Below are 25,473 nucleotides of genomic sequence, written 5' to 3' on the forward strand. Positions count from 1 at the left end.
ATGTGGGCACCCAGCTCACAGCCTTTCTTCCTAGCCCCTTCCCCACCCACCTCCTGACCTGGCCAAACTGACCTCCGCCCCCTCCTCTGGTCTCAGAGATGAGTGTCCCACCCTGAGATAAAGGCAGATCCCTCTGGGCACCCCCTGCCACCTGATCCTTCTCTTTTGGACCCCGATCTACGAATTACCCCATCTTTCTCACGTATCCTTGACCAGCTTCCCCTCCCCGCCATGTTAATGAATGAATTAATTGATCTATTAATGGCTTTCATTTCAAAGGGAATTCGAAGCCGGCTACAAAGACACGGAAAATCAACTCCAGATGAAAGAGTTCCACGTCGAAAATGAAATCATGAAAGAATGTGCAGAACATATGCATGGATGGTCTCCTAATTTTGTTGTGGGAAAGGTCTTTATAGCATCACATCAAAGGTAGGAATCATAAAGGGAAACACTGATAGACTTCAGTTCATAAAAATTAAAATCCCTGAATGGACAGAAAAGCCCTTTCCAAAGGTTCATACCGTGAATAAACTGTAAATATACTCGCAACATATATAAGAGACAAGGAGTTAATAATACCTTTACATACAGGGAGCTCTACCAAATCAACCAAAAGCAAACACCCTGTAGAGGAAGGGGTCAAAGGGTTGAACAAGAAGTTCATAAGATAATAAATACATCTGGCCAGAACATAACAAAAACAAAGGGCTTCATTAAAATTGAAGAGATGAAAATTAAACGTTATCGTTGGTTGCTGTCAAATTTACTATCTCTTAGAAAATTATAATTTCCAGTCGTGGTATGAGCACAGCACCACAGGGCCCTGACACTCGGCCATGGGAACAGCCCCAGATCCAGAAAATCATCCTTGGGGAATGATGACAGATGTGAGCAAATGTCTATACCAGGAGGATGCTCGCGGTGACTTGGGTGGAGATGGAGACAGGGGACACTGGCAGAGGAAAGGCCACCAGAGCAAGGCAGGTCCACCTGAGGCCACCGGGATGTGCCCTTCCCTGCTGTGCAGAGAGCTGCCGGCCACAGCACGGACCACAAGCTAAACTGTAAGAAGCCAACGGAGACCCTCAAGCGTTGATGGATTTATAGGACTAAGCTTGAAATGACCGTGGGAGTCTGTCTGCTCTGCTGACAGATGGAGTAATTTCCAAGAGACCCAGAAATGCCGTGACCCCTCCCCCTTTCCTCTACTTTGCACGTCCATGACTTGGTACCAGTACTGGATGAGGTGAAGCCCCCCCACCTCCTCGGGCACAGAAGGAAGGCAAAGCCCGGTGTGACCAGGGGGCCACAGCCGGCTGCCCCACCCCCAGTGTCTGCCCATCACCTGGACCCACAGGGCATCATGTCCACGGCTCGCCTGACCCCACTTCTGCCTCGTGTACCCCCTGACCACCCACCAGCCACAGCCTGGAAGGTCACTCTGAGTGGCCCCCCACCTGCCCACACTCTCCTGCAGGGCCTGCCGTGTCCCCAGCCCCAGCAGGCCCAGAACAGCCCTACAGGAGGGCCTGGGAAGTGCTTTCGTAAAGGCACTCAGAGGACGTCAGGCAGGTGCTGCCTGCAGCTGTAAGAATTCCAGTCAATGTCTTAGCCTCTCCACGCCCAGTCTGCAAAATGAGGGTGGGATAAAACCTGAAACCACAGTCGGGTGGGGAAAGAGGGAGTCTTTAAGTCAAGAAGAGGACACCGTGCCTCAGCCTGGCCTCAGGACCTGCAGTAGAACCTTCCCCGTGGAGGTGAGAGCAGGTTTGCTCTGTCACCCCTCCTAGCCACCGCCCCAGCGATCAGCTCCACGCATCTCTGGCGATGCCTCGTAGGACCAGAGGCCCAAGTGCGGACCTGCTCACAGGCTCACGTGGACCTGAGCTGCTGACTTTGGCCTTGGACACAGGGCTGAGCCACACGCTGACCAGCAGGGCCAACCAGCTGACCACCTATGAGCAGGGCCCCAGACCACAGCTCTGCATTTCAGCATCCCCAGGTTTGTCCTGCACAGGTGGGCACAGTGCCACATGACCCGCTGCTGCTTCTCCCCTCAGCCCCAGTGGGGGCACAAAGCCACGTGGTGCCCCAGACCACCCCTTCTGGGAGCTGTGTCTGCGAGGGGACCCGGAACTGCATCCTGGCTCTGCCCGTGTCTCTCCTGGGAGCCCCGTCCCGTCCGGGTGGTGCTGCCCACGAGCCCCGCTCACCTGCATGGTCCTCGGCGCACCCCCGCTCCCCTCGATCAGACCCTCCCCTCCCCGCACCCAGGGGCCCCTGCCTCTGGGCCTGGCCAGGTTTCCAGCCAGAGACCCCTGAGGCCGCGCAGGCTGCCTCTTCCTCACTTGCTGATGGAGCAGATGCAGTTGCTGCTTTTACTCCATCACCATTTTTTCCAAAGCCAGATGGGAAGAGGATTTATACTGGTCCAGTGGCAGGTCACAGCTGGGCAAGGGCGGGGACCGAGGAGGAAGACCCCGGGGTTACGGGTCTCCAGCAGAGGGCGGGGGGGGGTTGCTGGGGAAGAAAGGGGAGAGATGTTCTTGAGGGTGGGCTCCTGAACCCCGAGGACAAAGGTGCTTCCATGGCACCCGAGCTGCGTTCTAAATGGACCAAATGATCTGGGGGACTCCCGTGCCCGCCCCGGGCTCAGGCTCTCCTCCGGGAAATGATGGGACCCCCCTCTGCCTCCCTGCTGCCCCGCTTCCTGTCCAGAGCAGGCTGGATAAGGTACGGTGGCGAAGAGGTGCGCCGTACCGGCCCCTGTCCAGGTTCTCAGCGCCAGACAGAGACGTCCCGCAGAAGCAGGACGGTCTGTCTCTTCGGGGCAGGGCTCTGTTCAAGCCACGGTGCTTGGCGTGACCGCCGCTCATCCCTTGGGATGCCTCCCACATGTCTGGGGAGCCTCAAGGGCAGAAGGCTGGTGGGGCTGACCGTGGAAGCAAGGAGCCCGCTTCTTGCCGTGGGCGTATGTGTGTGTGGTGTCGGGGCTCCTACCAGGTCCCCTGCCCCTAAACATGCCCTTTCTGCTCTTCCACCCTCCAAGTGCCCTGATCTGAAGTTTCACGCCACCTCGGTGAGCGGACTGAAGCCTCGGGGGTCCCTTAGCGCTCTCGTTCTGGGGTCCTCATCACAAAGCTCATTGCAGCCACACAAGGACCCACAGCAGGACCTCTGTTTTCGCTGACCGTGGTGCCGGGGACCCCCGAGGGCTGAGCTCCGGGTGCTGCTCTCAAGGAGTTAAGTCTGCCCGGGAGGAAACACAGCCACCCTCATCACGGCACGGGCGTCGTGTGGACGGACGCGAAACCAAGTGCCGTGGGGAGCGTGTGTCACAGGCTGCAGATGAGGCGGGACCTGGGAGGCTTCGGGAAGAGGCAGCAGCGGGGTCGGGGTTGGTCGGGGGCGGTTTCGGGTCTGGGGAGCAGAGGGTGTGATGGCTGGTCCCGAAGCCCACGGGCTGCCGGCGCCCCTACAGCCCCTGCTCTTCAAAGTGACTCTGGTGGGTGGTGAGTAAAGTGCTGGGTGCCAAGCTTGTTTGCTGATGGTGCAACCTCAGGCAACTTCCATAACCTCTGCTTCCTCATCTGTGACATGAGGCTGAGACTAGACCTGCCTCTCAGGGTTGCTCTGGAGACTAAGTTAGTTATAAGCGTAAAGTGCTTAGAACAGTGCCTGACAACTAGTAAGGGCTACAATCACAGGCGCCCAGCGATGGAGACGGGGCCGCCTGGTCTCCCAGAGCCCCCAGCAGAGCAAAGGAGGGTCAGAGCCCCTGCCAGGCCCGGCTCAGAAGCCTGCGGCATCAACAGGAAACACGCCGTCCATGTGGATAGGACGGCACCCAGTGTCCATCCACCAGCAGAAGAGACAGGAACACGGGCGAGGAGGGAGTCCAGCTCTAGAGTCAGGAAGAGCTGAGTTCAAATCCTAGCTCTGCCTCGTCTTGCTATGTGGCTGTAGAGAAGTTATGTAATATTTCTGAGCCCAAAGACCTCATCTGCAAGAAGCAGCCTTAGAATGTTGTAAAGATTAAATGAGAGAATAAAGGTGACGGAGCCAGCAGGTGCTCAAGAGATGGCAGAAATGGTGTTAAGAACAGCTGTCCTCCTCCCGGAAGGGAAGGAGACAAATTCACGTGCCGAGCGGGACAGTGTCGTGGGTACCAGGGGAGTTGAGAGGCTGGGGCCTTCCTGGGTGGGGCGGCCTGGTCCCAGCACCCCACCCCCAGCAGGCACGTTCACCTTCCCCCACCGCCAAGGGCTTCGTGTGTATCAATTCGCAGTTGCCCCACTCCACAGGCAGGGACACCAAAGCACAGAGACGTACGGAAGGCTCTGGTAGACACACAGCCAGTAAATGGCGGCATCACGTAGGGCCGAGACGGTCGAGCTCTGGCCAGGGCTCTGCCTGCCCCGGCTCTGCCGCCCGCCCGCCCGCCCGCCCCCAGGCCTCCCCGCCGACTCCCTCCCGCCCCCAGCCGCCCACCTTTCAGCCGGAACCATTCTGGCCCCCGGCCCCAAGGGGACAAACGGAGCTACTGGCTCAAGGCTCCAAAGACCCCAGAACCAGGACCCGCTCTGGTCTACGCATGCTTCGCTCAAGCTCAGAAGGAGGTGAAAGCGGGGGCGGGAGGGAGGCGAGGAGGGCGGTCCCCCCAGGTCTGTGGTCTCCGGGCAACGTGTAGAGGCCCTGGTGCTGACCGGACAGCTCCTCCCGCGGGGGCGTGGAGGAGTCGCGTCTGCGCGCTGTGAACGCAGCCGGGGTGCCCCTTTCAAGAGGGTCAGAACATTTAACCACAGCACTCAGAGGTGGGATGTGCCGAGAGACAGAGAAAAAGACAAAATAAATACACAGAAAAAGATATTTAAAAAAGGAAAAGCCTGGGAGGTGGGACTCCCGGGTGCTGGTCCCATGAGTCCCCCGGGGGCTGCGTGAATTGGGGCAAATCATTTCTGTTCCCCGGTGCGTGAAGAGGGAGGAAAAGCTGCCTCTCAGGAAGAGGGGGGAAGGCAGCGGACTGGCGCGTGGAAAAGGGCTCGCTGAGGCCAGCTCTGCACCGCGGAAGGTCCTGGAGGCAGAGTCCTCACCCCCTCACCCCACCCCCTGTGCAGGTCCGGCTCGTGGTCCTAAGCGAGTCACTTGCCGTGCTCCCTCATCCGTACAGCTGGGTTCTTCATCGTCATCCCCATCTTATACAAATCAAGTGAGTAATTACAAGAAAATCACTTAAGACAGTGCCTGGCCAGAAAAATCACTGAAGAAATGCTAGTTAAAGTCAAACAAGTCATCAGCACAGGGTTTATCCCTGTTGTACCCAGATTTCCGGCCGGAACCTCCGTCACCCATTCCAGTCCCAATAACATAAACGTTTCCCTCTAAACTAAATTTCTACGCCCTTATTGAGCATCTGTGGGACAGCCAGCTTATACGGGATGGGGGTAGGAGGGCAAACAAAGCCAGACACTTGGGAGGTGTCCTTTCTCTGAGGCCCCTCGAAGCTGAGGTCCTCCTGCAGGATGAGGAGGGACGGCCCAGGGGCGACATTTCCACAGGCGGGAAGGTGGGCGGAGTGACCTTCGGGGGCCGGAAGCACAGACAGATCCCTGGGTCGCAGCCCTGGACCACGGGCAGGTTTCCTACCCCAACTGACACGTCGGTTCTCCCACCCTGGAGCCCTGACCTCCCATGGCCAAACCCAGCTCGGGCCTCACTTCCGGTCCAGAGGCCCAGTCTGGTCCCCAGAGGCAGAACCACCCCAGGGGACAAACAGGCGACTGAGCTGCCACAGCCCTTGGACAAACCCCACAGGTACAGTGACCCCGCTCACTCGCACCCACCATGTCGGTGCAGGGACACACGCAGCTATATGCACACATGCTCGCTCACACACACCCCCCCCACGTGCCTACACACTTAGATGCACACACGCCCTGGCTCCGGCTTTCTGCCCTCTCTCCGTGTCCCTTGCACGGCTCCCATCCGGCCGGGAGGTGGGGACACCCTCTGTGTCCTCCCGTCCTGGTCCATCTCCAGTGCTTACAGGCTCTCCCTGGAAAAGTGGGCCCGACCCCCGACTGTGTGCGCACAACTTTCATCCCGTGTGTGTGGGCCCCAGACCGTGTCCAGCTGACACGCAGGCTACAGACGAGGAGGGAGCCAGGGGAGCATCCCTGTGCGGAGAGGAGGAAACGCAGGGCCTGGGCGCCTCCCGGCCCTCCTACCCCCACCCACACCCACCCTCTGGCTCCACGGAGGACCCAAGACCAGGCGTCATGGGGGGGTTCCCAGGGCTGAGGACAGGCCTGCAACACCGTTTACTGAACGTTCTCTCTTGTTCAGCCTCTAGCCTCTGCCCGCCTCTCAGGACCGAGATGACGGAAGACCTGAGCTGTGGGTGGGCACTGGGGCCGCAGTAGAAGATCTCAGGCCCCCCCGCCGCCCCTCCTCTTGGCCTCTAGACCCGGCTTTGGACTCCAGCAAACTGGGGCGGGGCGCCATTCAGCCGGGTCTTGCCCTTGGCAGAGAAGGCGATCACCCCGGTCAGCGTGGAGAGGACAGGATGGACAGCCAGCGGTGTCGTCATTTCCAGGGGGCATGGGCAGACTGGGCACCGCGCTGGCAGGGAGAGAGGAGAAGGGTCCGCTGGCTGGGACTTGGCAGAAGGTGGGGGGCGGCTCAGTACAGCAGCGCCCGCCTGGCTGGCTCCTGGCTCAGAGTCGGGGCCTGACTGTCCCCGAGCGGTGGGACTCAGCAGTCCCCTCCCCATCTCCACCCCCAGAGCCGGGGCTCTGCGCACACCCTCGGGGATTCCTTTAGCCTAGAAACTGCAGACAGCTCTTCTTTCTGGCCAGACGGCAACAAGTTCTCACAGAGGAAAAAATGGGACCGGCTGTGATCATCTCGGGCGACGTGAAATAGGTCAGTTTGCTGGCATTTACAGTGAGTGGTCAAGCTCGTGCCGAGACCCACCCAGCCCTGTCCCCGGGTCAGCTTCTCAGGACCGAGCAGCTGCCTGGATCTGCTTCCCAGAGAGGGTTCTCCAGCCCTTGGGATCCTGGCTGAGTCCAGGCTGGGTCCAGGCTGACAGGCGGGAAGAAGGGAGACCCCAGAAAACCCGACGGAAGAGGGGCTCACCCACCCCCTCAGAATCTCTCACCCATCTCTCTGGGCTGCAAGTCCTTCCCAGGGGTCTAACCTCCACTCTTCCTGCCCAGGGTCCAGTTGCCTTCCTGGTCCCCATTCGGGGGGCTGTTTCTCTGGCCTCTGAGAGAGAAGCCCACCCGAGCTCCGGGGAGGCCCCGAGCCGCAGCTGAAGGCTCACGTGTGTCAGCTGGGGGGCGTTTTCTACTGATCTGATCCATGTCAACGGCTCCACTGTCAGGATCCTCGGTTCCTTTCCAATTAGCCAAGAGAAATGACTTAGTGCCAGTGAACATCAATGATTTAAAACTGCCCCACAGGGACTTCCCTGGTGGTGCAGTGGTTAAGAATCCGCCTGCCAATCCAGGGGACACGGGTTCGAGTCCTGGTCCTGGAAGATCCCATATGCCGCGGAGCAACTAAGCCTGCGTGCCACAACTACTGAGCCTGAGCTCCAGAGCCCACGAGCCACAACTACTGAAGCCCGCGCACCTAGAGCCTCGTGCTCCGCAACAAGAGAAGCCACCGCAATGAGAAGCCCGCGCACCGCAAAGAAGAGTACCTCCCGATCGCTGCAACTAGAGAAAGCCCGTGCACAGCAACAAAGACCCAACACAGCCCCCCAAATTAATTAATTAATTTCAAAAATACCAAAACTGCCCCACTAAAACAAGAGTGGATACATGTAAATGTATATCCCAATCACTTTACCGTACAGCAGAACCTAACACAACATTGTAAATCAACTCTACTCGAACAAAATTTAATTAAAAAAACCAAACTGCCCCACAAATCACAGGGGCTGGAGGTCTCCACCAGGGAGCTGAGCTGGCCTGGGGAGCACGTGCAGCCCAAAGCCGAAACCCCTCCGGGGGCTCCCAGGGCCCCTGTGACGCAGACAGAGCTTGGGGTCTGCGTCGCGAGGGTGCAAATGCCCAGACCCTGGGAGGTGCCCCACGACCGTCCTGCCGCACCCCGTCCTTCTCTCTCTCCCCCCCTCGCTCGTGACGCCCTGCAGGCCAGTCACTCACTAGAGGCCTGGCTTCCCAAGTGACTGTTCAGCCTTCAGATGGGCCCCGGAGCAGAAGCTGGTGGAGCCTGGGGCGGGGAGCTCAAGGCTGACAGAGAAACTGGAGCCCACATGGCCCCTGGCAGCTCCATGTCTGTCACACTCGCTTCCTTCTTCTGCTCCCTCAGCTCCAGTGTCGGCCCAGGGATGGCTGGTCTAGCCAGGCGCACGGAGGGGAATCACCCAACAAGCACCACGTACTTCCAGGCCCCAAAGCCCAGGGCCACGGGGCTGGGCAGGAGGGGTCTCGGGGATTCTGGACTGCTCTTAAATTAAGCTCTCCACCCAGAGATGCTGCCCCTTGGGGAGTGTGGGCTGCTACCCGCTGTGGAACACCAACCCCATGGTGGCCTTTGGAGGGGCTGGACTGCAAACCTACGTGAGGCACAAGTCAGGCCTCCTGCCTCGGGCCGGTTACACGAGCAAAGACCCTGGAGGGCGAGGGTGAGTGGGCATGCGGGGAGCTGGTGGCAGCCTGGGGGTCAGACCCCCGGACTGGACTCCAGTGCTAAGCGTCTCCCGGAGTTGTTCACGTCTAGGCCTCAGGTTTGCCATCTGCAAAGTGGGGCAGGCAACTCCAGCGTGAAAGAGGGGTCAGGTCCTTCCAGAGCAGCAGAGAGAACACCCCCGCTCCTGGTACATGACGTCTCCACGCCGGGCCCATCCCCCTTTCGGCAGCAGCACATCTGCGTGGGAGTCACGCACAGAGGAGCGGCCAGGCCGGGCTGTCGCCCAAGGCCCGGGTGCTAGGCTGCAGGAGAAGTGTCCCTCCCCCGGCAGACCCCAATCTCAGAGAGCGGCTGTGAGGCTCCCAGAGCTCCGCTCCCCAAGGCCCAGGGTCCGCCAAGTGCCAGCAGGCTGGCCGGCGAGCTCGCGGGAGACACGCCTCAGCTGAAGCTGGGGGAGCCCCCTCTTCTCTCTCACTACTTGGGGGCGGACGCAGGAGCCCACACCCGAGGCCCCACTCGTGACCGTCTGTACCTCCCAGCACAGGGGCTCCGGGCAGGCTCCCCCCCGCCGGAAGCCTTGCTCAGGAGCTGGACCCGGGCCAGGCGAGGGGGGACGCGTAGGCGTTTGCACTCTTAGAGCAGAAGCCCACAGCTACACAGATCCACCGCTTACCCTGAACGACAGCTGTGACTTCTGGGAACTTTTCTGGGGCACTGCTCAGGGCCTGGTTCTGCTATTTATAAACGTGTGGCTTTGCAGAAGTTACTTAAATCCTTCAAACTTTGGTTGCTTCATTTGAAAAACAAGGGTAGGGGGCTTCCCTGGTGGCGCAGTGGTTGAGAGTCCGCCTGCCGATGCAGGGTACACGGGTTCGTGCCCCGGTCCGGGAAGATCCCACATGCCGCGGAGCGGCTGGGTCCGTGAGCCGTGGCCGCTGAGCCTGCGCATCCGGAGCCTGTGCTCCGCAACGGGAGAGGCCACAGCAGTGAGAGGCCCGGGTACCGCAAAAAAAAAAAAAAAAAAAAGAAAGAAAAGAAAAACAAGGGTAGTGACACCACGGAGTTGATATAAAAATGAAATGAGATAATGTGTCTTAGTCCGTTCGGGCTGGCTTAACAGAATATCATAGACCGGGGGGCTTACAAACTATAGAACTTTATTCCTCACAGTTCTGGAGGCTGGAAGTTCAAGGTCAAGTTGCCGGCAGATTCAGAGTCTGGTGAGAACCCCCTTCCTGGTGCACAGATGGCATCTTCTCACCGTGTCCTCACGTGGAGGATCTCTTCATGGGGGCCTCATTATGGGGGGGGTCTCTTTATGGGGGGCACTGATCCCATTCATGACCTAATCACATGCCAAAGACCCCACCTCCTCATACCGTCACCTTGAGGGTTAGGATTTCAACATAAGAATTTTAGGGGACACAAAAATTCAATCTAAAGCAGTGTGAAAAAGGCTTAGCGTGGTAGCCCAGGGGAAGTGCTTAAAAAGGGCAGTTCTTATAATAAAAATAACATGCTCATTAGGAAAAACTTGGAAAAATCTACAAAAATATAAAGAAAAATTCTATCCCCTACTAGCCGATACTTAGCCTCTTTTAAGTGTTTCGATTTCTTCCAGGCTTTTAACAACTCACGCTCATACGTATATTCATCATAAAATTGTGATGATACTATATACATACATTTTACACCTTTTCGCTTACTATGTAGTAAGCATTTTTACTTTTCATTTAAAAATCTTCAGACATTTTTTCAGAAACATCCTTGTTAATTGATGATAAACTCTTCTGTGACTGCAGTAACCAAACGCTGCTGAATTATCGCACTGTCACTAGCCATTTAGGTCGTTTCCAGTTTTCTACTATTTCCTGTAACACTGCGATGAACAACCGGACCAGCTCTGCCTGAGCCTCAGATGACTTCCTCAGGCTACATTCCTGGAAAGGGGGTTATGGGGTCCAAGGCGGGAATCTCATAAAAGGTCTCAGATACAAACTGCAGATCACTGGTCAGGAAGATTCACCCCACTTGTCTTCCCCCAACAGTGTCTGACTCGCTGCATCCTTCTCCGAGTTGCCTGGTACAGCAGTGGGGGCGGGGGGGTGCAGCCTCTGTGGGGAGCCTGGCCCTCCTTGCGGCCACACATGCCAAGAGCTTTCACAACGTTCTCGAATAGTCAGGCCAGGCAGGGGAGCAGAACTGGAGGCCAAAATGTGGGCCGCTGCCCTGCCAGCAGAGCTGCTCTGCCTCTGCTCACTGGACCCAGAGAAGAAAACAAACTGCTCGACTTTGGGGCGTCAAGTCAGAGGCTAGGAGGAACTTTCCATCCGTGAGGAGCACCAAGTACTGGGACTGGGGCCTGTCTAGTCCTGCTGGGAGGTTTGGAAGGCAGAGAATGCTCACGGCCAGGTCCACGGGCAGCATGGCGGAGGACCCGGGCCTCAGAACAGCCGTGGAGCACGCGGCGGCACCACTGAGGCGGAGCCAGCGGAGAGGGGAGATTGGTGGGTTTGCCGAGGCCCCGCAAGTGCCCTCCGGGCCCTGGGCTGGAGGGGTCTTCCGTGCACCATCCGCCTTGAACAGTAAATACTGCCCGAGCAGGCCCTGCTGTGGCCGCAGGACGGGAGGTTCTGTAGTCAAACATCTTTGCCCTTCTGAGGGTCCTGGGAGGCCCCCGCCATGCATCCAGGTCGCCAGTTCCTCTGTGCCCTAACTGACCCAGGCCCCCTCCCCTTTCTTTTCAGTCCTTCCCTTTTCTGAGACCATCCCCCGACTTGCTTTGCAGGTGGGCTGCGAGCCACATGGTGGCCACCTGTCAGCCCCTTGGAGACGGCGGCCAGAAGACCCAGAGTGAGCCCCAGCCTGGGCCCCTGGGGAGCTAAGGCTTCCTCACTTCCCCCCACACCTCCTCCATCCCTCCTTTCCCTACGAGCTTCCTCCAGGCCTTTAGGGCAGGAAGGCCAGGCGGAGGTGACGCAGCGGCTGCCGAGCTCGGCCCACCGGGAAAATCCACAGGGTTCACCTACCCACAGCCCCTGGGCAGGTGCCTGTGTGTCCCAAACCCTGCTTATGGTACCCCCGCCTCCCACTCCTGCCCTGGGTCTTAGCCTGTCCCTAAGTGCTGCTTGCTCCAGGCGTGGCCCTGTTCAGACACACGCCTCCCCGTGTGCTCCTGAAACCCCCTCCGTCAAGCAGGGATCGGAAACTCCTCCCTCTTCCGCTGCCTTCCTGTACTGACCCACAGAAAGGTGGTCACGGGCCCCGCCCCACTCTGTCTCAATAAAAAATGTCTGTGGCTCTCATCCTGGGCCCTCGAGAGAATCTCCAGCCCCACGTGCAGACGGTCAGCCTGGTGACTTGTCATCTCCTAGGTTTGGGTCCAGGCTGCTTGTGACCCCACCCGGGGGACCCTGAGAGCAAGCAAGTTACTACTGGCAAAACCGCACCGATGTCCTGGAACACAGGGTCTCACCACCTCCTGCTACCACCACCTAACTTCTTTTTCTCTCTCTTTTGGCAATACTTGTTGTCATGGAGATTCTAACACAATGGGGCAGGTAGGAAGCCTGTTGCTTGGCAACGAGATGCTGGAGGCACCGGATTGGCTGCTGAGATCTGAGGGAGCAGCAAGGATGCTGAGGGAAGGTGGGAGAGTGGAGGAACACCCTGGGGGACCACCAAGTTCGGGGCGGGGGGAGGGAAGCAGACGAGAGGACCGGGTGAAGAAGAAAAAAGGGAACACGGAACGTCCCCAGGGGCTGGGTCACCCTGTGTATTTGCTCTGGTGCCCTCAGTAAAAACAAAGCAAAATAAACGCACAGTACTGTACTTTCATAGCTCTGTTTACACTGCATCAGGATGGACGGAGATTTCAACAAAAAGAAGGTCCTACATATCAGAGTGGGAAATGCTACAGGAAGACCCTCCGGCACAGCAAGAAAGAGCAGGACTTGAGGTCGAAAATTTGGATTTGAAGCTCAGCCCCACCCATTCCTCGATGTGTGACACCATCAAACGACAGCGTCTTAGCTTCAGTTTTCTCATCTGTCAAATGGGAACAGCAGCATGCACCTCCCAGGGCTGGTGTGATGAGCGCCAACCAGCACGTAGCGGGAGCTCAGGAAGTGGTCGCTAGGGTCACTAGGAGGGCCTTTTGTGACCCACCATTCCTTGTTCTCTTAGTCACCGTCATCACGACCAGAAGGGAAAGGTTACGTGGAATGGAGAGAGCCTGGCTCCCAATGCCCAGCTGGCTTCCACCCAGACTCACGCACCTACTGTCTGAGACCCAGTCAGGCCCCCAGTCTCTCTAGGGGCCAGCTGTCCATCCGTGCAATGGGGTAATAGTCTGTCCCTTGGGACGCCCTCAGGAGGACCAGATTCAAGTGGGCTCATGACAAGCCTGTGCCCGTCCTGAGCACCCAGTGGGTGCCCTAAATGCCCTAAAAGCCAAGGCACCATTCCTGAGTCCACGCCCAGGTCTGTGCTCCGAGGCGTAGAGCGTGGCCCCGGAATTTCCGTCTTCCTTCAAGGAAGGGATGGCTCAGCAGTGCCGGGTGCCCTTCCCAGCACCCAGGTGACACGTGACCCCGGAGAGAGGAGAGAGCGCGTGCGGGCGCACAGAGATGAAGCAAAGGCACACCCTCCAGGCTCGTCGCCGAGCGCACGAACGTGGACGGGACGATGGCTTCTGTGCGCAGACGCAGAGGCAGCTGCCACGGGCGAGGATGGACCACAGCCGCCCCCGCGCGCCACAGCGAGGCGGCGGGTCCAGGCTGGGACTCTCTCAGGACCACCACGCGGGCGTCCCCAAGTCACAGAAGAGGAGGAGCTCGGGGGGCGGGGCTGACCTGGGTTACCTGGGCAGGTGGAGCCTCGGCTGCCTCGCAGGAAGGCGACTCGCAAACTGCTTCGGGCCCATAAAGTTCTGGAATGATTCCTGATGTCTAGCCTGAAGCCCTCCTGCTGTAATCTTCTGGTCCTGTCCTCAGAGAGCAATGCAACTGGCTGAGCAGGGAAACGGCTCACCAGCTTCAAGGGTCACGCCAGGACCAGGGAGGTAGGCAGACAGGTGGTCACGCAGCTGCCTTGCTGTCTGCAGCTCGCCCCAGCCCAAGCCCCCAACGCTGAATCCCTCTGTGGTTTCGAAGATGACTTTTCCAAAAATGCCACAGGCATCAGAAGGATGCTGGTACCACTTCCGCTGGGCCTGAGGCAGGCTTGCCAGGCTGGGGCGGCCGTGAGTGTGGGCCGGGGGGCCTGAGGAGAGCCCGCCCTCCTGGGGTAGCCCGGCTTAGAGCAGCCTCCGCGTGGACCCCTTTTCTCGGGAGGCCTCGGAAGGCCTGGCCCTGGGGCCCAAGCCTGAAGAACTCTAAGTGATTTCACGGTTTAGAAAAGGATCATTTAGAAAAGGATTAATTCAAGAATACAGAGTTACTCTGGGTCTGACAGCGTTCAGGTCTTTTTCTCCTGTGCTGGGAGGAAACACGGAGCAAAAAGCCGTGATGGCAGCAACAAAAGAGATTCAGGGGAGCAGCTCTCTGACCCTCGTGGCGGGCGTGATCCTTTCGGACCCTTGAAGGGTGGACGTTTGCAAAACCCTTCCCTCTGGTGGGGAGGGGAGGGGCAGGTGTGATCCGCAGACCGGGGGCAGGGGCGGGGGGGCGATGGGTGCCGAAGCCGGGCTGGGCTTGGTGGTCCAAAGGGCTTGTGGGTACCCCGCTGCAGCTCCCATGAGTGGGTGGAAAGGGGTGCGGGGGGCCTCCCCCACTTTAGCCTCAAGTGGATCGGTTTTACACCTTGGCTCTCCACGTGAGAGTCCGTTTAGACGATGTGTTTGAAGACTCCTCCAGTTGAGTCACTCCCTGGAGCTGGGTGGGGCTCGGTGACCAGTAGAGCTTTAATCAGTCTGTCTTGGACCGGAAGCTGGGAGGGGAGACCCCCCTGGGGGTCAGAGAGCTCAGAAAGAAGGAAAGGGGAAAAACAGGTTTACTAACTCAACCTTTGCAGAGGCCCTGGGAGGGGGCCAACCTTCAGACTTCAGGTAGGGGACCACTGGAGCCGGAGGGTGGCTATCTCCGGATAAACTGGATGTAGGAGCTTTGCCCCCCGACGGCACTCTGCTTTCCCACGAGTACGGAGGGATCAGACACCGAAACATGCTAAGCCTCACTAGTCCTGAATTTCCTGACTCATCTTTGTTCTTTTTTTGTCCCTCCCTCCACCTTTTAAAAAATAAAGTTTATATTTTGAAGTAATTTCAGACTTACAGAAAAGCTGCAAAGATACTACAGAGTCCCCGTGTGCCCCCCATCCAGCTGCCCTCATGCTGCAGCTTCACATATCCAGGTACATTTGTGAAAACAAAGAACTTAACATCAGCTCCTTACTGTTGAGTAAACTACAGACTCTATTCAGAGTTCAGCAGTTCTTCCACCAATGTCTGTCTTCTGTTCCAGGAGACCCCCCCACTGCAGTTAGCTTCCCCTACATTTTAAAATTTAAATTTTCTTCTGCAAAGTCCGGCCTGTCTGCACCGTGCTCCAGGGGACGAGGAGAAGGCATCTGGGCTGCAGTCACTCGGGAGCGATTCTGGGCAGGTCACGGGCAGCAAGGAGAACGAGAGACGGGTCTCTCTCCTGGAGCTCTCCTCTGTGCGAATGGAGGTCATTCAATGGTACTAAGGCTTTTAAGCGTGACTGTGGGGGTCTCTGTCCCCAAGAGCTATAGGAATGAAGGGACCACAGTCACTTCTGCTCCAGACCCTTCCCCTCCAGGGCACACAGCCTGGCCGGAGCTGCCCCCTTGGTTCGGAGCCCAGGATTTGGCCTGTTTCACAACTCAGCCTGTTTCTGAGCACAGAAGATTTGGTAATGACAGCAGGAAAAGGGAAGCTGAGAGGGGCCTGCATCTTGGCAGAATTGTTTCCAAATAAAGTGTTATTTTTCCCCTCTCGAGCTCTCCCTGGAGATGACTGTGGAGCTTAAAACCCACTAAATCTCTCTCCTTGTTTATGATACAGACACCCCCTCCCTCCCTCAGTACCTTAGCATGGTCTCTTTCAGAGCAATTACGCTAGGGGTGCTAAGAGTCAGAGCCAGTGCTAGGAAGCCTGCCTGAAGGTCCCCTGCCCCTAAAAGGGGCTCACGGGAAGGGCTTTGATTTCCTAGAGAAACAGATTCGTGGAGAGGAGCTCCCAAGACTGGAGCATCAGAGCGGGCCCCGAGTACTGCATTTGGGGGGCTGGTGCCCTGATGCAGAACTGCCAGGAAGTCCACCCCCCTGTGGCAACCGTGGGCCAGGGCCTCTCGAAGCCCCCAACCCACTTGTTCTGTGCCCTGTGGCCTATGATGGGGTACAGGGCGAGGGCCAGCCAGCGACAGACTAATGGACTCAGGTGCTTATCCCAGAGCGCAGGTCACGGGGAGGCTGGCTAGCGGGCTTCACAGATATAAATCCTTTGTTCTTATTGCCACTGAAAAGAGGGCTCTGGAAGAAAAGGAGTCCCCTTCCAGCCAGAAAGATTGGGTTGGACACAAGACAATGACAAGGCGAGGACCCAGGAAACACTGCAACAAGGGATCCAAGAGCAGTGCGACCTTATCGTCCCAGAGGTCCCACCCCGACCCGCTGTGGGATCCTGCTTCCCGGGGGACCACCCTGGGCTGGTGAAGTCCATGTAGGAGGCGGCCGGCCGGCTGGCAGAGGTCTGCCTCGCTCTCCTCGTGGCCACGTGGGGCTAACAGAAGCCCCGACCCCGGGAGACGGTCCAGAAGTGCTTCCGGAAGGGCAGAGCCCCACCTGACGATGGTCACCTGTCCAAGGAAGGCAATGGGATACGATGCCCCCTGGAGGGCTCTGCCGGCCCCAGAGAGAGAGCACACCTCTCTCCCATCTACCCATCACCAAGCTGGAGCAGCAGGGCGGGGCTGGTGTCCTAACAGGGCCTCTACCAGCCAGCAATCAACGGTCAGCAGGACGCCTGCCCTCACCCGCCGCCTTTGCTTCCATCACCCTGGCTCCATCCATAAGCTGGGGATGCATTCGACGCGTGATGAACTTGAGGTTTGGAGAGTGTGCGAGATGGTCCAAGGTCACAGAGCTACAGCCAGGTTCCCGATTCCAGGCCAAGGATGTCTGGTCAGACCTGCGGTCCCGCCGGCTTTTCGTGACCCCTGCACCCTCGTGCCACGGCCCTAACTCAGGTCCCTTTATTTCTCACCAGGACAGACGCCTTGTTCTCCTGCCCCGCGGCTGGTCCACTCACACCATTTCCTCGCTGTGGCCACAGGACCCGGCCAAACTGTGGGGCTGACCACGACTCCCCCGTGTAATCAAACCAAGCTCCTTGGGGGCCCCGGGACCCCCCTCGACTTGCCTCCTCCCATTTCGCAGCCTCACCTCCCAGCCTCTGCCTCTCGGACTTTACCCTCCAGTCTTATCCCCCCGCCTGCCCCTACCACGTGGCTTCAAGTCTTCCTCCAGCTAACTTCTCTTCACCCTTCCTGCTCAGCTCGGACATCGTCCCCTCCAGGAGGACCCCCGGGCCCCCGGCACCATCTGCACAGCTGGTTCTCTGTCTCCGTGGGTCTCAGGCTCAGCTCCAGAGCTCAAGGGATGGAGGAGCCTGAGACTCCGGCACCAGGTGCCCTGAGCCCCGCTGCTCGTCCAATCCAGGCATGGGCCGGGGGGGCGGGGGTGGGCCCAGGGCCCAGGAAGCCAGGCCAGGGCCGGGACGCCTCACCTCTGCATGCTGAGCGGGCCACGGGAGGGAGGGAGGAAATGAGAGGCAGCTGGGGAGGAAGCAGGCCGGGAACGTGTCCCCACTGAACAGGAAGCAGGTGGAACGCTGTGCACAGCTTCCTGAGGCCTGGGGGGAGGGGAGGAAGCCTCGCCCCTTTGCTGGGCCGGCTGCTGGGTGCCCCCAGCTCGGTCCCCAGCCCGGTGGGCACAGCGGGAAGGGGTCTTCTCGAATCCTCCCCTCGGGCTGTAACCAGAGGCCCCCGGGGCGTGTCGGCGGTTATGTGAGGCTGTGGTCTGCACAGGAGGCCCCGGGTAAGCAGCTGCCTTCAGGCTGGGGCGGGGGGTGGCGGAAGGTGTGGGGGGCAGCAGGGCCGAGGCTGGCGTGTGTGTGGCCTGGGAAATGCCGGACGGTAGGGGACGGGCGGCAGGCGGGCTGCAGGAGGCCTGGACCCCTCCCTCTACTCACCCCCTTCACCCACCCCTTCTCATCCTTCCTCTCATCAAAGGCTCCTTCTCAGGGGTCATTTCCTTTCATCCCACCCCAGACCCACTGTTTCTCTCTGGTTAAATCCCATCCCACCTGGCTGGGAGCTCTCCTGGGTGGGACAGTATCTGTGCATTGTTGCACCTCCTGCACCCATGTACACAGTAGATGCTCAGTAAATGAGGTCCAGTAGATGGCTACCTGGACCAGCCTGGGAATGGTGGGAAAGGACCCTCACAAGCAGCCTGGTGGGAGAGGTGGGCCTGCAGCCGGACCAGGCCCACCGCTCGGAGGAGGAATAACAAGGCCGACATTCACGGCCACTCCCCACCCAGCACGGCACCTGCCTCAGCCCAGCTCATCTTCACAAAACCCAGGAGGCAGATAACCTCACCCTCTCATTTTACAGCGGAGGAAACCTGGGTCCCCAGCTACATGGCGGGTCCAGTGGCCACTGCAGCAGGCCACGCCCCTCCCGGTGATACAGTCAGACTAGAGGCATGAGCGATCCTCCTCCGACGCGTTCGTGTCCCTCCCTCGGGGCCACAGGAGGTGGAGAGCAGAGCAAAGACCTCGCCCTTGCTGATGTTCAGAACTGAACATACGCTGCTTCTCTCCCCTACCCGTCCCCATCCCCATGGAGAAGGGGCAGAGATCCTCTGCTGGGTGCTCCCCTTCTCTGTCTGACCCCCGACGCTGGTCTCTCAATCCCTGGGGCAGAGAGCGGGCAGTGGGCCACAGAGGGCCCCTGGGAGAGCCTCCTGCGGGCCGGGCCCCTGCTGGTTTCAGCAGGCTCCGTGCTGGACAGCTCCCAGGGCCCCGGCGGCGGCGGGCGAGGCTGGAGCTGCCTCACGCCTGCTGCTCTGCCTGGGTCTCTGCTCGGGTCTCTGCTGGGCCAGGCCAGCTACGGCGAGGGCCAGCTCCCTCCCTGCTGCCGCCCCCCCTCCCCCCGCTCACCCCACCTCTCCCGACCCGCCGCGTGTCACAGGGAGTTAGGCCCACCTCCCGCCTGCCTTGCCCCCCCCCCAACCGTGGGAACCCAGCGGCTCAGCCGTCCTCCTGGTGAAGGTGGGCTCCACGGAGGGCTCTGCTAGAGCCTGGTCTGACCTGGTGCCTCCTCGGGCTACTGGTCCCAAGCTGTCCTCAGTTAGTCTGACCACAGACCCCTACGCAACCGGCTCTGAAGGCTTCTTACCGCGGCCTCCCCAGACCCCGTGCAGCCTGGGCGTGGCCTCGTCTTCCCATTCTGGCGGCCTCCTCCCTTCCTTTCTCCTGGGTCGTCCTAAGAGCCCCAACCTTCCCAGCTCGGGGGCCTTGGGGCGCACAGCGCGGCAGAGAGGAGCCCCGCCGGCACAGTGCTGGGGCGACCGCCCGGGAGGGCCTGTTGAGCCGCCTGTGGGGCCGGGGTGTGTGGTCCCATCCCCACAGACAGACCAGACCCCCCGGCTCCCAGCTCCCGGCCTCTCAGGATGCTCGTGCACTTGGTCTCTTCTCCCACCTGCTCTCGGGGCGGTCCCACTACAACGACCCGCGGGGCTCTCGCAACTCATCTCCATCCCGGGGGCCTCCGCTGGCCCCAGGCTCCTGCCTCTCCCGCAGCCCGGCTGGAGCAGAGGCGGGAAGGGCAGGGCCAGAGGGGCCAGCTCGGAGCTGGGGAGGAGCCCGCCCCGGGGCCCCTGGGGTCCCCAACCTGACGGTGAGCGGAGACAGCACCCAGGCTCAGCACGCTGCTTGCCCACCCCTGCCACAGTACCAGCAGAGGCCCCGTCACAGAGACGCACTAAAGACAGCAAGCACGGTGCCTGCCCGGCCCGCAGAAGCCAGAAGAACTGCTGAGACAAGGAGGAATCAGAAGAGAACGGGGCCAGCAGGTCCCCAGCACTTGGACAGGCTCTCGGTTCCGGATTTGGTCCTGCAAACCTCTGGCTCATCTGTGTCTAGGCAGTGCCCCGGGGCCTGACGACCTGGGGGAAAGCTGACTAGGGCCAAAGACGACAGTGGTCCAGGTTGTGGAGCCTGGGGTCCTCGGGCTGGGAGAGAGCAGAGGTCTTAATTTAGGGGCCTGCAGCTGCCCCACGCCCACCCCCTCCAAGAGGGCTGGGGGAAGTTGTCTCCGGCCTGGAGCAGATTGAAGCCTGGGAACCAGCGTCGCCCCGACCTGCTGACAGGCATGGTGGGACTGACGGATGAGCCAGACCTGGGCTGGAGACTGACCGCGGCTGGGAAAGGCGTCGGGCACCGAAGGCCCGCGGGAGCCAGGCGCGGCGCGGGTGACTGGCCACCTCTTTCCCCGGCCCATGCTGAGCCGCTGAGCGCTCGGTCGCAGCCCCTACTCAGCCCCAGAGACCCAAATTTCCGCCTTCCGAGGGACCCACCGCTTGTGGCTTGGAGACGTCTTTGTTGTGTTTGTCCACAGAGACCCCTGGTGATGGGGAGGAGGGTGCGGAGACATGGCCCCTCGCCGAGAACAGCAGCCTCTGAGAGTGACGGGGCCACCCACGGAACCCAGTCGCCACTGGGCTCGCGCCTGGTCTGCAGGTGCTGTTCCGATGGGAGATAATGGCCCCGGGCCACCTGCCCCTCCAACAGCGAGCCTCCGTTTGGCCATCTGGGCCACAAGACCTGGCTCAAACCAACCTCACATCCTGTGGACACAACCATTCGCCTCGTCCTGCCACTCTTCACGACTCAGCCTTTAGAGCACGATCCTAACACCGCCTCTTCCAGGAAGGCCCCCATCCTTCAATTCCTGATCCCCACTCACTGTCGACCCCTCACAGCCACTGAAGGGACAAGCGAGCACGGCGTGGCCTGCAGAGCTCCGGCCTGGCGGTCAGGGGACCGTGCCGTGTGCTCTAGGGAAGCCCTCGCCCACTCTGTTTCCTCTGCTTCCTCAGCAGCAAAGCGAGGAGCTGAGCCAGGCGCCCTCCAGACCCCACTCTAGGCCTGGCGGTGCTTTGCGCCTCCCTCCCCGTGTCCCCACCTTTGCAAAGTGACCGTAGGCTTTCTCAGGGCAAGGCCTGTGTGTCTCCCTCAAACCCTGATCCAGGGTTGTGTCGCCACTGCTGGTTGCACCACGATTTGCTGACGGCAGATGTCGGGGGGGGGGGTGCACGGAGCAGAGGGGGCTGAATGCAGAGGAGGGGAGAGGCAATGTTTGGAACAGTAAAGGCCCAAACCTAGAAAGCTGGCTTCCCACCGGTGGGGCGGCTTCCCACACCTCAGGGCCCTCCCCTCCCCCAGGGGGAGAGGAGGGGGGGCAGAGGGGGGAAGGAGCTCAGCCTGCATCTAAGGTGTCGCCAAGCCCTGCCTCATCTAGCCCCAGACCGTGAGTGGCGTGTCCGTGAGGGAGGTGGACGTTTGGGGCTCTGGGCCTGAGCAGCGGCTGCAGCCCGGAGCTGGGGGATGGCGCTGTGGTTCCGGTCTCCCCACCTCCTGACTCAGCTTTCTCACTCTCTGGGACCTCGCATGGGGGTGGGGGATTCTCGGCCACAGGGAACGGCGCACCTGGGGTGGGCCCCGGGGTGAGGCTGTGGGTCTCCTACCCAGAGACCAGCACTGAGGGCAGCAGCAGAGCTGCAGAGATTTGCACACATCTGCATACATTTGTTTGTGCTTCTTTCCCCGGTGCCAACCCGCTCCCCACGCCGCCCCCCACCTTGGTGCCAGGCCTGCCCAGCCCCTCCCCAGGCAGGAGCAGCGGGGGCCCACCCAGCCATGACGGAGCCCTGGCTGGGCCCTGACACTGAGAGGCTATGCGAACGGCCCTTTCCCTCCCTACCACCTGACAAAGAGGCCCTCGGGCACACTTCTTGTGGGACCAACCCGTCGTCACTTGCTGCTAAGGGGTGACAACTACGCAGCCTCGCTTCTCTGCCCCTTTGCTCCCAGGCGACCCCCTGGTGCCTTGAGTGGAGGAGAAAATCCGATGTGTAGAGCCAGAGAGAAGCCTTAGGGATCTGGGAATCCAACAGCCCGGCTTACAAGGAGGCAAAGGAGCGGGCTGGGTCCTCATTCTCAGGGCTGGGAACTCAGCACCATCGTCCTCCTCAGAGCAAAGTGCATTCTAGTAAGAAGAGAGGCGATGAAGAAAAAGACAGGTGGTGGGCTGGATGGCTGAGGTTGCAGGAAAAGGAAGCGGCACAAGGGCGCCAGGAGCGCCAGGTGGGGGTATCGTGGGTGAGCCAGTCACAGAGTCAGAGGCAGTCAGGCCGCGGACTCCCAGCTCTGCCCAGCACCGCAGGGCCGTCCAGCCTCACCCCTTCCTTCCCGGTGCCCGGCCATGTGCTCAGCTGAAAAGGTGGAGGGAGGCCTGGCTCACAAAGATGATGGGCCTGAGGCCCGGCCCAGCCCCGGCTTTGACCAGACGCCCTGCCCTGGCCCCCGGCTGCCCCCCAACCAAGCAGCAGTCCCCGCCCCCCTGCACACCCTCCCCGCTGGTCTCGGGCACCTGCCACCTGAGTCCAGAAAGGCAAGGCCGGGGTTGCCGGGGCCAGGAAGCAAGGGATCAATAGAAACTTTCTGAAGAGCTGGAAACGTTCTAAGTCATGCTTGTGACGGCAGTTAAAGGACTGTGTCCGTCTGTAAAAGCCCGTTGGGCTTCATTTCCTGTAAACTGTACCTCAGTACACCTGCACACATGCTACGTCAGGCAGGGCCTCACTCCTGGGGACATTTGAGGCTGGAACTAGAGGCAGCAGGTGCCTGGAGTTGGAGGGCCGGTTACACTCCCCACCCGTCCTTTACTGGTGACATGGCCTTGGGCGCTGACTCACCCGGCCTTGACTCTCACTTTCTGATCTGTGAAGCGGAGACGCTGATGTCCTCCTCATAGGGTGGCTTTAAGGAAGAAGCTATACAACTTGGTGATGATCCCACAGCATGTGCTCAGGCAATAACAACAACAAGTGTTTTCTTCCTTGTTTTACATATATTAACTCATTTAACGTCACAGCAACCCTACAAGGTACTAAATATTATTATATCCTCATTTTCCAGATGTCTATTTCTCCTCTGCTTCTCTGGAAAGTGGGAATTCTCAACCTGTGCCCATCCAGTTCTCTTGGGTACGCACCAAGTAGAATTGCTGGGCCAACTGGCCTCTCCACGTTTAACTTTTTGAGAAAATGCCAAACCGTTCTCCAGAGCGACTGCACCGTTTTACGTTCCCGCCAACAATGTATGAGGGTGCCCGTTTCCCCACACTCTTGTCAACCCTCGTTATTTTCTGTCTTTTTGATAACAGCCATCCTAGTGGCTATGAGGTGACATCTCACTGTGGTTTTGATTCGCATTTCCCTGATGACTAATGATGTTGAGCATCTTTTCAAGTGCTTGTTGGCCATTTGTATGTCTTCTTTGTTTTTTTTTTGTTTTTTTTTTTGTTTTTTTTTTGGTACGCGGGCCTCTCACTGCTGTGGCCTCTCCCGTTGCGGAGCACAGGCTCCGGACGCGCTGCCTCAGCGGCCATGGCTCACGGGCCCAGCCGCTCCGCGGCATGTGGGATCTTCCCAGACCGGGGCAGGAACCCGCGTCCCCTGCATCGGCAGGCGGACTCTCAACCACTGCGCCACCAGGGAAGCCCTGTATGTCTTCTTTGGAGAAGTGTCTATTTAAGTCTTTTGCCCATTTAAAAATTGTTATTTGTCTATTTTATTGCTGAGTGCAAGAGTTCTTTATATATTCTGAATACTGAACTCATGTCAGACATATGATTTGCAAACCTTTTCCCCACTCTGTGGGCTATCTTTTCACTTTCTGGATAGTGTCCTTTGAAACACCAAAGTTTCACATTTTTTTTTAAAACTCTTTATTGAATTTGTTACAATATTGCTTCTATTTTTTTATGTTTTTGGTTTTTTGGCCATGACGCATGTGGGATCTTAGCTCCCTGACCAGAGATCAAACCCGCACCCCCTGTATTGGAAGGTGAAGCCTTAACCACTGGACCTCCAGGGAAGTCCCCAAAGTTTTAAATTTTGATCAAATCCAATTTATGGATTTTTCCTTTGGTGCCTGTGAATAAAGAATTCTGTGGGGCTTCCCTGGTGGCGCAGTGGTTGAGAGTCCGCCTGCCGATGCAGGGCACACGGGTTCGTGCCCCGGCCCAGGAACATCCCACATGTCGCGGAGCGGCTGGGCCCGTGAGCCATGGACGCTGAGCCTGCACGTCCGGAGCCTGTGCTCTGCAGCGGGAGAGGCCACAACAGTGAGAGGCCCGCGTACCGCAAAAAAAAAAAAAGAATTCTGTGGGCTTCCCTGGTGGCGCACTGGTTGAGAATCTGCCTGCCAATGCAGGGGACACGGGTTCGAGCCCTGGTCTGGGAAGATCCCACATGCCGCGGAGCAACTAGGCCCGTGAGCCACAACTACTGAGCCTGCGCGTCTGGAGCCTGTGCTCCGCAACAAGAGAGGCCGCGATAGTGAGAGGCCCGCACACCGCGATGAAGAGTGGCCCCCGCTTGCCACAACTAGAGAAAGCCCGCGCGCAGCAACGAAGACCCAATACAGCAAAAATAAATAAATTAATAAACTCCTACCCCCAACATCTTCTTAAAAAAAAAAAAAAGAATTCTGTGGAGCCTTTTCTATGTTAATGCGGATAGATATTCCAAGAGGCAGATGGACTGGACTGCTTTTCCAAACTGTAGCTGACCACAGGGACCCACCTGTGTGCCCCGCTCACAGGACATCCTGCAGCAATGTAAGCCACAGGACACACTCTGAGATGCGCGGCTCCCGGGCTCTCAGTGCTCCACGGAAAGGCCCTCAGCAAAAGATGAGGCACCACAAATCCAAAATCCTCAAACCTGGGGCATCCAACCCAGGGCCCGACCTCAAGGAGCTGCTCAGAGCTTGAGAGATGGGGTGGGAGGTAAGCGCGGGGCCCCCTACCACGACGGTCCCAGTGGGGAACCTGGTCAGGGAGCATCCTCTTATCTGCCGGGCTTGGCGGGGAAGGGCTGGGGAGGCGGGTGGGAGGAACTCAGTCAGCTGCTTCCAGAGTGAGGACTCTAGGCCTGCCTCTCTCTCACTCTTCTGAGCTCCTCAGTTTGCAGACGCAGGGGCTCTTCCCCCCACTCCCTCCCTCCTGGGGCTCCAGGGTCTGGGCTCCCTGCCAGCCAGCCAAGAGCTTCCTGGACCCCCTCCAGCCCTGTCTGCTCCAGACTCTCCCCAGACCCCCTCTTTGGATGACTCAGGAGCAGACTAGCCATCTGTGCAAAAGGCCCAGGATCAGGACTTTGGTGAAGCACCCGAGCTGCCCCAGCCTGTCAGCGACCGATGCGTAAGCCCAGGCCAGCTTCTGTGGACTCAGGAGATGCCAGAAACGGGCCCTGGAGGGGCCTCAGCGGGCGGCACGGGGCTCTGCTGCGCACAAGCTCACCCCAGCCTAGAGCGGCTGCTGATTTAACAGCTGTGCTCCATATCTGGGCTCAGTTTACCCAGATGGCAACAAGAGCCCAATGCCTGAACATTACATAAACTCCTTTATTTTTCTTTCAGGGTCTGCACACACATCTCAGGCAATCTCTCAGTCACGCTGGAGACCAGAGGGAATGTGGTTCTTTGTCATTCAT

General features: G+C 59.1%; 1 protein-coding gene across 4 annotated transcripts in view; it reads right to left on the minus strand.

Moving 5' to 3' along the window:
* Positions 1 to 25,473, minus strand: part of NAV1 (neuron navigator 1) — a 211,499-nt gene that overhangs the window by 149,674 nt on the left and 36,352 nt on the right. The gene's annotated exons all lie outside the window — the stretch shown is intronic.

This window comes from Lagenorhynchus albirostris, chromosome 2 (assembly GCF_949774975.1).
Source record: "Lagenorhynchus albirostris chromosome 2, mLagAlb1.1, whole genome shotgun sequence".
In the NCBI taxonomy this organism is placed as follows: domain Eukaryota; kingdom Metazoa; phylum Chordata; class Mammalia; order Artiodactyla; family Delphinidae; genus Lagenorhynchus; species Lagenorhynchus albirostris.